Source organism: Ammospiza caudacuta, chromosome 31 (assembly GCF_027887145.1).
Source record: "Ammospiza caudacuta isolate bAmmCau1 chromosome 31, bAmmCau1.pri, whole genome shotgun sequence".
Taxonomy (NCBI): domain Eukaryota; kingdom Metazoa; phylum Chordata; class Aves; order Passeriformes; family Passerellidae; genus Ammospiza; species Ammospiza caudacuta.
In genome coordinates, this window is record NC_080623.1 from 4,884,995 (window position 1) to 4,899,016 (window position 14,022).

Here is a 14,022-nt window from a genome sequence, read left to right on the forward strand (position 1 = left end):
AGGGGTTAAAGTGGGGATTGGGGTGGGGGGAAAGAGGGGTTTAAAGTGGGGATTGGGGTGGGGGGAAAGCGGGGTTAAAGGGAGGGGGAGCGCGGGTGAAGGGACGGGGGAAGTGGGGTTGGTGCTGGGCGGAAAGTCAGCGCCGGCAGCGGGGGAAAACGAGCCTTGGGTTCCGGGGAAAATGAGGTTTAATTGTGGAGAAAATCAGGCTTAAATCTGGGGGGGGAAAAAAGCAGGTTTAAACCTGGGGGGAAATCAGCGTTAGGTCCCGGGAAAAATCAGCCTTGGGTCCCGGGAAAAATCAGCCTTGGTTCCGGGAAAAATCAGCCTTGGTTCCGGGAAAAAAATCAGCCTTGGGTCCCGGGAAAAATCAGCCTTGGGTCCGGGAAAAATGAGGTTTAATTGTGGAGAAAATCAGGCTTAAATCTGGAAAAAAAGCAGGTTTAAACCTGGGGAAAAATCAGCGTTGGGTCCCGGGAAAAATCAGCGTTGGGTTCCGGGAAAAATCAGCGTTGGGTCCCGGGAAAAATCAGCGTTGGGTGCAGGAAAAAATGAGGTTTAATTGTGGAAAAAATGATGTTTAAATCTGGAGAGAAATCAGCTTCAGTACCCGAAAAAAATCAGGTTTAAATCTGGGGAAAAAATCAGGTTTAAACCCGGAGAAAAATGAGGTTGATTTCCGGAAAAAATGAGGTTTGATTATGGAAAATATCAGGTTTAAATCTGGGGGAAAATGACGCTTAAACCTGGGGGGAAATTAGGTTTAGTTCCGGAAAAAATCAGGTTTAGTTCCGGAAAAAATGAGGTTTGATTAAGGAAAAAATCAGGTTTAAATCTGGGGAAAATGAGGTTCAGTTCCGGAAAAAAATCAGGCTTAATTGTGAGAAAAAGTCACGTTTAATTCCCGGGACAATCAGATTTGATTGTGGAGAAAAGTCCGGTTTAGTTCCGGAAAAAATCAGGTTCAATTGTGGAAAAGAGTCAGGTTTGGTTCCGGAAAAAATGAGGTCTAAATCTGAAAAAAAAAAGAGGTTTGCTTCTGGGAAAATGAGGTTTAAGTCCGGGGAAAATGAGGTTTAAATCCGGGGAAAAGCGCGTTTGATTCTGGGGAAAAATGAGGTTTAGTTCCGGAAAAGAATGAGGTTCGGTTGTGGAAAAAAAATCAGAGTTAACGACGGGAATAAAAGCAGGGTTAACTCTGAAATAAATCAGGTTTAAGGCTGGAAATAAAAGCAGGGTTAACCCTGATAAAAATCCGGTTAACTCTGATAAAAATCCGGTTAAACTCTGTAAAAAACGCCGGTAACTCTGCAAAGCAACGCGGGGTAACGCCGGTGAAATACCAGGTTTAACTCTGCAAAAAAATCCCGGTGAACTCCGATCAAGGATCCGCCTCGGTTCTGTGGAGATCCCGCTTTGATTCTCAAAAAAAAAAAAAAAAAAAAAAAAAAAAAAGGGGAAAAAAAAAAGGTGGGTTGTGGAAAAAAAAAAAAAAAAAAAAAAAACAGCGAAAAAAAAATTATCCGGGTTAATGCCGCGAAAATTCTTTCGAAAAGCTGCTTTAATCCTCAAAAAAAAAAAAAAAAAAAAAAAAAAAGTTAAATCCTGAAAAGCAGCACCGCTTTAGCCCTGCGAGAAACGCGCTTTAATCCTAAAAAGAAAGGGTTCAACTCTCTCTCAAAAAAAAAAAAAAAAATCCGCTTTAACCTAAAAAACAATAATAAATAAAACACCCAGCAAAGCGAGGTTTGCCCCTCTCACTGCTCAAGTCCTGCGCTGGTTTTTTTTCTTTCCTTATTTTTTCCTTTTTTTTTTTTTTTTTTTTTTTTAAAGAGCGGCTATATTTCTTTCATCCCTTTAGCAAAAAAAAAAAAAAAAAAAAAAAAAAAAAATTTAAAAAAATTTTTTGTTGCTGTTTTTTTTTTGTTGGATTTTTTTTTTTTTGTTTTTTTTTCTCTGGCGGGTTTGGCCTCTCCCGGTGAGGCTTTTTTTTTTTTTTTTTTTTTGGTTGGTTTTTTTTTTTTTTGTTTTGTTTTGTTTTTTTTTTCCTTGCTGGTATCGCAATATAATTATTATTATTATTATTATTATTGTTGTTGTTTTTGGGCAGTTTTGTGGCTGTCGCAGCGTTTGGCGGCGGCGGCTGCGCTGGGGCGCTCTCAGAGTCGCTCCATGGCGGCTCCGCTGCCCGAGGGAAGGGCAGGGAAGGAGGGAAGGGAGGGAGGGAAGGGAAGGAAGGGAAGGAAGGGGAAGGGTCGGGGGCGCCGCTCGCTCCTCCCGCCCGCCCCTCTCGCTCCCCGGCTCTCGATTCCCGCCGCGGCTCCGCTCCTCGCCTTTAACACCGCAGGCAAATTCCTCAAAATCCCGACGGTGCCGCGCTTTTTTTTTGCTTTTTTTTTTTTTTTTTTTTTTTTTTTTTTTTCCCCGCTGCTGCTTCTCCCTTCTTTTTTTTTTTTTTTCTTTCCTTTTTTTTAATATCTTTTTTCCCCTTCCTTTTCCCCCCCCTTCCTTTTCCCCCCCTATCCTTTTATTTCCCCCCTTTCCTTTATTTTCCCCTTTCCTTTTTTCCCCTTTCCTTTCTTTCCCTTTTATTTTTTTCCCTTTCTTTCTTTTTCCCCCTTTCTTTTCTTTTCCCTTCCTTTTTTTCCTTTCCCTTTTTTCCCCTTTCTTCCCTTTTTTCCCCTTTCTTTCATTTTTTCCCCTTCCTTTTCCCCCTTCCTTTCCTTTTTTTTTCTTCCCTTTTTTCTCCTTCCTTTTTTCCCTTTTCTTTTATTTTTCCTTCCTTTTTTTCCCCCTTCTTTTCCTTTTTTCCCCGCTTCCTTTATTTCTTCCCTTTTTTTTCTCCTTCCTCCCCCCCCCTTTTTTCTCCTTCTTTGTTTTCCTTCCCTTTTTCTCCTTCTTTTTTCCCCCCTTTTTTTCCCATCCTTTCTTTTCCCCTTCCATTTTTTCCCTTTTCTTTTTTTTCCCTCCCTTTCCCCCCTCCCTTTTTTCTCCTTCCTTTTTTTCCCCTTTTTGCCCCTCCTTTTTCCCCTTCTTTTTTTTTTCCCTTTCCTTTTTTCCCCCCTCCCTTTTCCCCCTCTTTTTTTCCCCCTCCTTTTTCCCTTTTCCCCCTCCTTTTCGTTTTTTTCCCCTTTTTTCCCCCAATCCCTCTCCCCTCCTCTCTCCTCACCCTCGCAGCGCCCAAATGACCCCAAAATTCCTCTTTTATCATTTCCGCCCAAAAAAACCCAAAAATCCGCGATCTCTTGGGGAGGGGGCGCCTGCAGAGCCCAACCCCCCCCCAAAAAAACCCCCAAAACCCCAAAACCCCCCCAAAAAACCCCAAAAATCCCCAATCCCCCCTTTTCCTTGCAGGTGACCCCGGGGTCACCCGCGCAGGTAAATCCCAAAGCGGGGGGATTTTGGGGTTGTTTTTGTTGGTTTTGTTGGTTTTGTCATTTCTGGGGGGTCCCACCATGCACAGGGCAGGGGGCCCTGGGGGGGTTCCTCTCTTTTCCCTGAATTTCCCAGATTTCCTCTCTTTTCCCTGAATTTCCCAGATTTCCTCTCTTTTCCCTGAATTTCCCAGATTTCCTCTTTCCCCCCCGATTTTTTGGCCTTTATTCCCTCCCCCCCCCCTTTATTCCCTCTTTTCTCCCCTTTTCCCCTCATTTTTCCCTTTTTTCCTTTTTTTTCCCCCTTTTTTACTTTTTCCCACCTTCTTTTCCCTTTCCCCCCTTCTTTTTTCTTCTATTTTCCTCCTATTTTCCCTTTTATTTTCCTTTTTTCCCTTCTCCCCTTTTTCCCCTTTTTTCCCTTTTTCCTCTTTCCCTCCTATTTCCCCCCTCATTCTCCTTTTCCCCCTCAATTTTCTCCCTACTTCTCCCTTTCCCCCCCCCCCCCCTATTTTTCCCATTTTTCCCCCCATTTTTCTCTCTGTCCCGCTGCCGCTCGGAATCCACCAACCAAAAACCCCCCAAAAAAAACCCAAAATGAGCGAAAATCCCGGGAATTTCCCCCCCCCTCACCACCTCTGGATCGGCCTCTCCTCGCTGTGCTGGGGCGCGAATAAATCCACAAAACCGCGGGGGTTTTATTCCCATTTTATTCCGTTTTATTCCGTTTATTCCCATTTTTCACCCCAATTTCCCCCCGCCTCCCTTTTCCCCTCGTTTAACCCAATGCTCCGGGCGGAATTCCGAGGGGAGAAATTCCAATTTTTGGTGTAAAAATTCCGCTTTGGAGGCAAAGTCAGGCCGCCCTTTGTGCGCGCTGCGGAAACAAAAACACCACCGAACCCACCCCGACCCATTTTCCCCCTTTTCCAGCCCAAAATTCACTTTCCCCCCCCCCCCATTTTCCCCCTTTTCCAGCCCAAAATTCACTTTTTTTCCCCCCCATTTTCCCCCTTTTCCAGCCCATTTCTGAGCCCTCGGGCCTCGTTTTTTAGTGGCCGCCCCTTGTAACCTTTCGTGTGGACGAAACTCCTGAAAACCACGGAAATCCCCCCAAAATCCGAGGGGTTTTGTTCATTTTTGGGGTTTTTTCCACGCTTGGGGGGGGGAGGAGAGCTTTCCCCAAAGGATTTTTTTGCTGTCGAGGCGCCAAAAATGCCCCAAATCCCCCCAAAATTCCGCCACCCCAAAGCTTCCCCCCCCACACACACACTCCTTTTTAAAAAACCCCAAATTATTTCCAGAATCATTCAAACCCCGATTTCCGCAGAAAACCTCGAGGTTTTCCTGCCCTGCAAAAATTTCACAGTTTCGGGTTCATTTCCAGCATTTGGGGCGGCCCCAACCTCAGGATGGGTTAAAATATTTAATTATTTAAATTTTAATTTTTTTTTTTTTAGTTTTCCCCCACACCTCCCCGAGTTAAAGCACAACCCCCAGCCCACCTTGAGCCGATTTTCGCTTTTTTCGCCCCATTTTTCCCCCGGAGAAGGCGGCGCAGGGCGGGTTTGCACGAACAATGAACTCATTCTCACGCAGCCTCCCAAAATTCCCATTTTTCACCCGAAATTCCCGTTTTCCGCCCCGAACCCTCCCGCTCTGTGCAGAACTGCCCCGCTCCCGCTCCTTTTTCCCAAATTCCGCCGCTTTTGCCCCAAAACCAGGGCGGGGAAGAGCAGCCAAGGACAAGGGACAGAATTTCCCCTCTCTGATCAATATTCTCTATTTTTAAACCCCCAGAATTATTTATATTCCAAAAATAAATCGGAATTTTCAGCTCAGGGTGGGGGCAAAAATTTTTAGGTTTTTTTTTTTTTTTTTTAGATAAAAGCGCGGATTCCCCCTATAAAAATAAATTAATTTGGGGATAAACACTGTGATTTTGGTGAAAACACCCCCTCACCCCTCCGCGATTTGTGGTGACAATAAAACCGCGCTTCCCGCTGTTTTTGTTTTTGTTTTTGTTTTTTTTTAAGGGAAAATTCCGATTTTTTGGGAGCTGCTCTTTGTGCGGGCCGCGGGCTCGGCGTTTTTGGGGGCATTCCTGGGGTTTTGAGGATTTTCCGCGATTCCCCCGCCTCCTTTTTGCCCTGACCTTCACTGGAAAATGTCATTTTGTCATTTTCTGCTCGCCCAACCCGGCAGACGTGAGGGGCGTCGATAACGAGCTGCGAAAAATGAGCAGAAATCAGCGCCGCAGCCTGGCCCAAAAATGAGATTTTTTACAGCATTTTAATGTTTTCGGGACCGGGGGGGATTTTACGCCCTCGCGTGCTGGGTGCGCCCCAAGGACAAATAGGGGGGGGGGGGGAAATATGAAAAAAAGCGGATTTTTAAATGAAATTATGTAAAAAAAAAACCAAAACCCTTAAAAAATTTTAAAATTTTAAAAAATTAAGACAATTTTCAGATGTTAAAATAGGAATTAAAGGATGCGTTGAGGGGTGAAACAAGGCGGATTTGGGGTTTTGGGGGGGGTCGCTCCGCGGGCGCGGAGTTGGGGGAGGGGCCGTGCGCGAACCCTGGGCCGACAGCGCCACCTCGCGGCCGCGCCCGCGCAGCGCCGGGGCCGGGGGGGCCCCGCGTGGGATTTGGGGTCAAAAACGGCGATTTTGGGGCTTTCACCGGCTCGGTTTGTGCCTGCCTTTCCCTCGGTTTTACCCTTTTTTTGTTGCTTTTTTTTCCTTTTTTCTTTTTCATTTTCCCCCCATTTGCCCTTTTCCCCCTTTTATTCCTCCTTTTCCTTCATTTCCCCTTTTCCCTCCTCATTTCCCCTTTTTCCCTTTTCTCCTCCATTCTCCTTTCCCCCTATTTCTCCCTATTTCTCCCTTTTCCCACTTTCCCCCAAATCCTCCTTTTCCCTCATTTTTCCCCTCAATCTCCCCTTTTCTCCCCTGTTCTTTTTCCTCTTTTTTTTCCCTCCAATTCTCCCTTCCTCCTTTATTACCTTTTCCCCTTTTTTTTTCCCCCAATCCCACCTTTTCTCCTCTATTATTTCCCCTCCCTTTTTTCCCTGAATCCTCCTTTTCTCCCCTAGTTTTTCCCCTCTTTTTTCTCCTTTTTTCCCTCTGAATCCTCCTTTTCTCCTCCATTATTTTTCCCCTCTTTTTTCCCCCGATCTCCCTTTTCTCCCCTATTCTTTCCCCACCAATTCCCCATTTTCTCCTCCATTCTTTTTTCCTCATTTTATCCCCCGAATCCTCCTTCTTCCCCCTATTCTTCCCCCCCTTTTTTCTCCTTTTTTCCCCCCAATCCCCCATTTTCTCCCCTATTATTTTCCCCTCTTTTTCATCTTTTTTTCCCCCTCAATCCCACCTTTTCTCCTCTATTCTTTTCCCCGATCTCCCTTTTCTCCCCTATTATTTTTTCCCTAAATCCCCCTTTTCTCCCCTATCCTTTCCCCCCTTTTTCCCCTCAATCCCCCATGTTCTCCCCAATTATTTTCCCCTTTTTTTTTCCTCTTTTCTTTCCCCTGAATCCCCCTTTTCTCCCCTATTCTTTCCCCCCTTTTTTTCTCTCCATTCCCCCCATTATTTTCCCCTTTTTTTTCTCCTTTTTTTTCCCCTGAACCCCCCGTTTCTCCCCTAATATCTTTCCCCTTTTTTCTCCTTTTTTTCCCCTCAATCCCCCATTCTCTCCCCAATTATTTTCCCTTTTTTTCTCCTTTTTTTTCCCCCTGAATCCCCCGTTTCTCCCCTATTCTTTCCACCCTTTTTCCCCCCTCAGTCTCCCTTTTTCTCCCCCATTCTTCCCCCCCTTTTTTTCTCTCCATTTCCCCCCCCATTTTTCCCCCCTTTTTTCTCCCTTTATTTTCCCCCGAATCCCCCATTTCTCCCCTGTTCTTTTCCCCTCCTTTTCCCCCCCGAATCCCCCATTTCTCCCCTGTTCTTTTCCCCTCCTTTTTTCCCCGAATCCCCCATTTCTCCCCTGTTCTTTTCCCCTCCTTTTCCCCCCCGAATCCCCCATTTCTCCCCTGTTCTTTTCCCCTCCTTTTTTCCCCGAATCTCCCATTTCTCCCCTGTTCTTTTCCCCTCCTTTTTTCCCCGAATCCCCCATTTCTCCCCTGTTCTTTTCCCCTCCTTTTTTCCCCGAATCTCCCATTTCTCCCCTGTTCTTTTCCCCTCCTTTTTTCCCCGAATCTCCCATTTCTCCCCTGTTCTTTTCCCCTCCTTTTTTCCCCGAATCCCCCTTTTCTCCCCTGTTCTTTTCCCCTCCTTTTTCCCCCCCAAACCCCCATTCCCCCTTTCCCCCCTTCCCCAAACCCCCACCCGTTTTTCCCCCCCTTCCACTCCCGCTCCGATTTTTTCCCTTTTTCCCCTTTTTTTCCCCTCCTTTCCCGCTCCGAGGGGGCTCCGTAGACAAAACATTCCAGGCCGGCCTTTCAAAGGGCCGGGCGCGCCCCGTCTTCGGGCCATAAAGCGATTCGGGCCAGACGTCTAGCCACGGCCGGTTTGTGTTTTTGTGTTTCTGCGGTTTTGTGCCCCGCCGGCCCCCGCGGAGGGGGCATAGCAGGGACACAAACAGGGCTGTAAAAGCCGCATTTTTGCCGCGGCCCTGCGGAAATGCACCTCTGGCCAGCTGCGGCCTCACCCCCGCCCGGCTCGCCCCTCGTTTTGTGTCCCTTTGCACAAAAGGCGGGATGGGAAGGGGGGGAAAAAAAGAAAAAAAAAAAAAAAAAAGGTAAGATTTAAGATGTACGCGCCAAAAAAAAAAAAAAAAAAAAAAAAAAACCCAACAACAACAACAAAAAAAAACAACCAAAAAAAAAAAGCCGCAAAAAAAAAAACAAAAAAAAACCCCAAAAATTAAAAAAAAAAAAAAAAAACACAAAAAACCACCACCAACAACAAAATTAAAAAAAAACTCACCCCCAAAAAAAAAAAAACAAACCAAAAAACCTCACCAAAACCCCCCCCCCAAAAAACACCTCCAAAGATAAACCCCCAAAAAGCGCCCTCCCCAAAAAAACCTCCCATAAAAAAAAAAAACAAAAAAAAACAAAAAAACCCCAAACAAACAAAAGAAAAAACCTCCCAAAACCCCCCCCCAAAAAAAACCAGCAAAAAACCCAAAAAAAAAGCCCCCCCAAAAAACCCCCAAATAAAAATAAAATAAAATAAAAAATTACAAGTCCGACGCACTGCAAAACCACCCCCGCCCAAAAACAATATTTGTATTTATAATATCTGCTGTAAAAGAAAAAAAAAATACTACAAGGCCCAAACCACGCCAAGAAACGCGTTGTATTTTAAAGGTCGTTTTTTTTTTGGTGGGTTTTTACCCTTATTTTGACCTGTATTTTTACCCGTATTTTGACCCTATTTTTGCCCTTATTTTTACCCTATTTTGCCCTTATTTTTACCCTACTTTAACCCTTACTTTTACCTTATTTTAGCCCCTATTTTTACTCTATTTTTACCTTATGTTAACCCCTATTTTTACCCTTATTTTCAGCCTATTATTACCCTGATTTTTACCCTTATTTTACCCTATTTTAACCCTTACTTTTACCCTATTTTTACCCTTATTTTTACCCTACTTTACTTTTATCCTATTTTTCCCCAATTTTCCCCCTATTTTTACCCTTACTTTTACCCTATTTTCCCCCCTTATTTTACCCTATTTATACCCTATTTCCCCCCTTATTTTTACCCTAATTTTACCCTTACTTTTACCCCATTTTTACCCTATTTTCCCCAAATTTACCCTTATTTTCACTCTTATTTCCCCCCTTATTTTCACCCTTATTTTCACCCTATTTTTACCCTTACTTTTACCCCATTTTTACCCTATTTTCCCCAAATTTACCCTTATTTTCACTCTTATTTTCCCCCTTATTTTCCCCCTTTCCCCCCCCATTCTCCCCGCTCCAAAATCCAAATTCTCACCTCGGGCTTGGGGGCAGATTTGCCATTTTTGGCGCCCGGCCCCGCCGGGTGCCGGGGGGGTGGCGGGGCCGCCGTTCCGGGCGGCTTTTGGGGGGATTTGGCGGCGTTTGGGCTCCGGGGGAGGCACCGAGGGCGGGCGGGCGTGCGGGGCCCACGCGGTGGCGGGGGCCGCCGTTCCGGGCGGCTTTTGGGGGGATTTGGCGGCGTTTGGGCTCCGGGGGAGGCGGCGGCGCCGGCACCGTGCGGGGCCCACGCGCGCCCGGCGGCCCCGCAAACCCCGAAGCGCCGCTGGGGACGCGCCCGCGGCCGCCGGGAGCCGGCCCCGCCACCGTGATTGATGCCCGGCCGCTCCGGCCGCGCTTTGGGGCCGTTTGGGGCGTTTTGGGTTGGTTTGTGGCGTTTTGGGTTGGTTTGTGGCGTTTTGGGTTGGTTTGTGGCGTTTTGGGGTCGTGTCGTGGCGGTTTTGGGGTTGTGTTGTGGCGTTTTGGGTTGGTTTGTGGCGTTTTGGGGTCGTGTCATGGCGGTTTGGGGTCGGTTTGTGGCGTTTTGGGTTGGTTTGTGGCGTTTTGGGGTCGTGTCATGGCGGTTTGGGGTTGTGTTATGGGGTTTTGGGTTGGTTTGTGGGGGTTTTGGGGGTGTGTGATGGGGGTTTGGGGTCGGTTTGTGGCGTTTTGGGTTGGTTTGCGGCCGTTTTGGGGTTGTGTTATGGCGGTTTGTGGTCGTGTTATGGGGGTTTTGGGGTCGGTTTGTGGGGGTTTTGGGGTTATATTGTGGGGTTTTGGGGTCGGTTTGTGGCGGTTTTGGGGTTATATTGCAGGGTTTTGGGGTCGTGTTATGGGGTTTTGGGGTTGTGTTGTGGGGTTTTGGGGTCGGTTTATGGGGATTTTGGGTTGGTTTATGGCGGTTTTGGGGTTATATTGTGGGGTTTTGGGTTGGTTTGTGGGGTTTTGGGGTTATATTGTGGGGTTTTGGGGATATAATATGGGATTTTGGGGTCGGTTTATGGGGGTTTTGGGGGTTGGTCTGTGGGGTTGTTTTATGGGGGTTTTGGGGTTATATTGTGGGATTTTGGGGTTGGTTTGTGGGGGTTTTGGGGTTATATTGTGGAGTTTTGGGGTTGGTTTGTGGAGTTTTTGGGGGTTTTGGGGTTTTTGGGGTTGGTTTCTGGGGATTTTGGGGTCGGTTTATGGGGTTGGTTTCTGGGGTTTTTGGGGTTGCTTTCTGGGGTTTTGGGGTCTGTTTGTGGGGATTTTGGGGTTGTTTTCTGGGGTTTTGGAGCTGGTTTGTAGGGTTTTTGGGGTTGGTTTCTGGGGATTTTGGAGTTGGTTTATGGGGGTTTTTGGGGTCGGTTTCTGGACATTCCGGGGTCGTTTCCTGGGGTTGCTTTATGGGGTTTTTGGGGTCGGCTTACGGGGATTTTTTGGGGTCGGCTTACGGGGATTTTTTGGGGTTGGTTTCTGGGGATTTTGGGATCGGTTTCTGGGGATTTTGGGGTCGGTTTCTGGGGATTTTGGGGTTGGTTTCTGGGGATTTTTTGGGTTCGGTTTCTGGGGATTTTGGCGTTGGTTTCTGGGGATTTTGGGGTCGGTTTCTGGGGGTTTTTGGGGTCTGTTTGTGGGGATTTTGGGGTTGATTCATGGGGTTTTTGGGAGCAGGAACGGAGGTGCCGCAGCCCCAGGGGCCGGGGGGGGTTCGAGGAGCCGCGGGGGCGCGCAGGGGGCGGCGGGGGCGCGCTCGGGGGCGGAGGGCACGGCGGGCCTTGCCCGTGACCGAACGCGCGGCCCCACAAAGGCAGCGAGAGCCCCACAAAGGGAGCGCGCAGCGAGCGCAGACAAAGGGAGCGAAAAGAACCGCGGGGAGGGGACGGCGACAGGAGGGGACAGGAATGGGGACAGGAATGGGGACAGGAGGGGACAGGGGAAATGGGGATAGGAATGGGGACAGGGGAAATGGGGACAGGAATGGGGAAAACGGTGAAATGGGGACAGGAATGGGGAAAATGGGGACAGGAGGGGGAAATGGGGACAGGAATGGGGAGAGGAGGGGAAATGGGGACAGGAATGGGGAAAACGGGGAAATGGGGACAGGGGAAATGGGGACAGGGGAAATGGGGACAGGAATGGGGAAAACGGGGAAATGGGGACAGGGGAAATGGGGACAGGGGAAATGGGGACAGGGGAAATGGGGACAGGAATGGGGAAAACGGGGACAGGAGGGGGAAATGGGCACAGGGACGGGGATGGGGACAAGGGCACGGAAGAGGAATTGGGGACAGGGGAAATGGGGACAAGGACGGGGACAGGGATGGGGGAAACGGGGACAGGAGGGGACAAAGGAAATGGGGACGGGGAGACGGGAAACGGGGACAGGGGAAATGGTGGGGACGGGGAATTGGGGACAGGGACTGTGACACGACGGGGACAGGGGGACAGGGAAATGGGGACAGGGATGGGGGAAACGGGGACAGGAGGGGACAAAGGAAATGGGGACGGGGATGGGGACAAGGACAGGGACACAGGGGAAATGGGGACAGGGATGGGGAGGGGAAAATGGGGACAGGGGAAATGGGGACAGGGGAAATGGTGGGGACGGGGAAATGGGGACAGGGACGGTGACACGACGGGGACAGGGGGACAGGGACAGGAGAAATGGGGACAGGAAGGGACAGCGACAGGGGAAATGGGGACAGGGATGGGGGACAGAGACACAGATGGGGAGGGGGATGGGGACAGAGAGGGGGGACAGAACTGGGCATGGGGACAGAGGAAATGGGGACAGGGATGGGGACAGAGATGGGGAGGGGGACAGGGACAGAGGAAATGGGGACAGGGATGGGGAGGGGGAACAAGAAAATGGGGACAGGGATGGGCAGGGGGGACAAGGACAGGGATGGGGACAGAGCCGGGAAATGGGGACAGAAAATGGGAAACGGGGACAGAGCCGGGAAACGGGGACAGAGCCGGTAAATGGGGACAGAAAATGGGAAACGGGGACAGAAAATGGGAAACGGGGACAGAGCCGGGAAACGGGGACAGAGCCGGGAAATGGGGACAGAGCCGGGAAATGGGATCCAGGGCCGGGTTCGGGCTCCGGCCCCGAGCGAGCCCCCGGTGCCCGCGGCCCTCCCGGCGGCCCCAAAGCTGCTCCTGCCCCGCGGCCTCCGGCTCCTCATCCATCCACTCATTAATTAATCCATTAATTAACGACGCTAAAACGGGCGGGGAGGGCGGCGCTTTTATTCTTTATTCCGGGCGGAGAGGACGGGAAAGAATCGTCACGAAAATAATCGCAATAATTTCGTCAAAAATCGCCTTTCAGTAGTAACATCCCCCCCCTCCTCCTTCCCTTTTTTTTTTTTTTTTTTTCCCTTTTTTCCCCCTTCTGTTTTATTTTATTTATTTTTTCGGCCATAAATCTCCCGCTCGGCTAAAAAAAAAAAAAAAAAAAAGAAATTTTCACGGCGCGCTCGTTGATGTTTTTAAGGTTTTTTGTGGTTGTTTTTAAAATTTTCCCTCTCCTCTGGCACGGAACCGGGATCGTAAAAAGGAATTTTCGTGCCTCGTTCGGTGACAAAACCCCGGGAAAAGCGGCACAAAACGGGGCAGGAACGAACGGGAAAAAAACCCAAAATCCTCAGAATCGGGGAAATGTTAGAGAGCGATATTTAAATATTCCGGAGCAATATTTAAATGGTACAGAGCGATATTTAAATGTTAGAGAGCGATATTTAAATATTCCGCAGCGGTATTTCAGCGGATCAGCAGCAATAATCGCTTCCAGATTTTTAATTTTTTCATTTTTTAAATTTTTTTGGGGGGAATAAGGCGGGGGAGATCTGGGGGAGAAACGGCACCGGTCTGCTCCTAATTAGGGCGATGGCGGCGCTGATTTAATTAAAGAAAGGCACCTCGAGCGCGGCTTTTTCTCATTGAACGCCCTCGCTGCTCCTTTTTTTCCTTTTTTTTCCTTTTTTCCCCTTTTTTTCCTCCCTTTTCCCGCAGCCAGGGGAGGAGGGGCCGGGCACGGACCCGGATTTTCCTCCCCCGGGGCTTTTTTCGCCTTTTTTCACCTTCCCCCAAATTATTTTTATATTTTTCAAATAATTTCCCCCCTCCCGCATCAAAAATATAAAAGGAGTGTGTGTGGGGGGGGGGGGTCTCGGCTCTGCTTTTTTTTTTTTTTTGGCCTTTTCCGCCCCAAAAAAAAAAAATCGGCGATTTCTCTTTTCCCTCCCCCCGCTCCTCGCGCTCACCCCGGGATATTTAATTGGATTTTTTAATTTATTTAATTTGATTTATTTAATTTATTTCCACACCCCCCCCCCCTTATTTCCAGCCCTGAATCAGCTCCTCCATTCACCCACAGTTGGTTTTTTTGGGGGGGGGGGGGGGTTCGCTTTTTTTTCGCTTTTTCTTTGCTTTTTTTTCGCTTTTTTTTCGCCTTTTTTTTTTTTTTTTTTTTTTTTTTTTTTTTTTTCCCCCAGCACATCCTTCGATCGCCCGCGGCCGTAAATTAGCGCAATTAATTATCGCAATCTCCAAATTGACGGCGCGCCGATCCCTTACCTCAGCGCTTTTTTACCGCCGCGTTCGGGGCGCGGAAAACGCAGGGGGGGGGGAAAAAAAAAAAAAAAAAAAAAGGGAAAAAAAATTTAAAAAAATTAAAAATCCTCCGGGGGATGCTCGGGGCTGCTTTTAAAG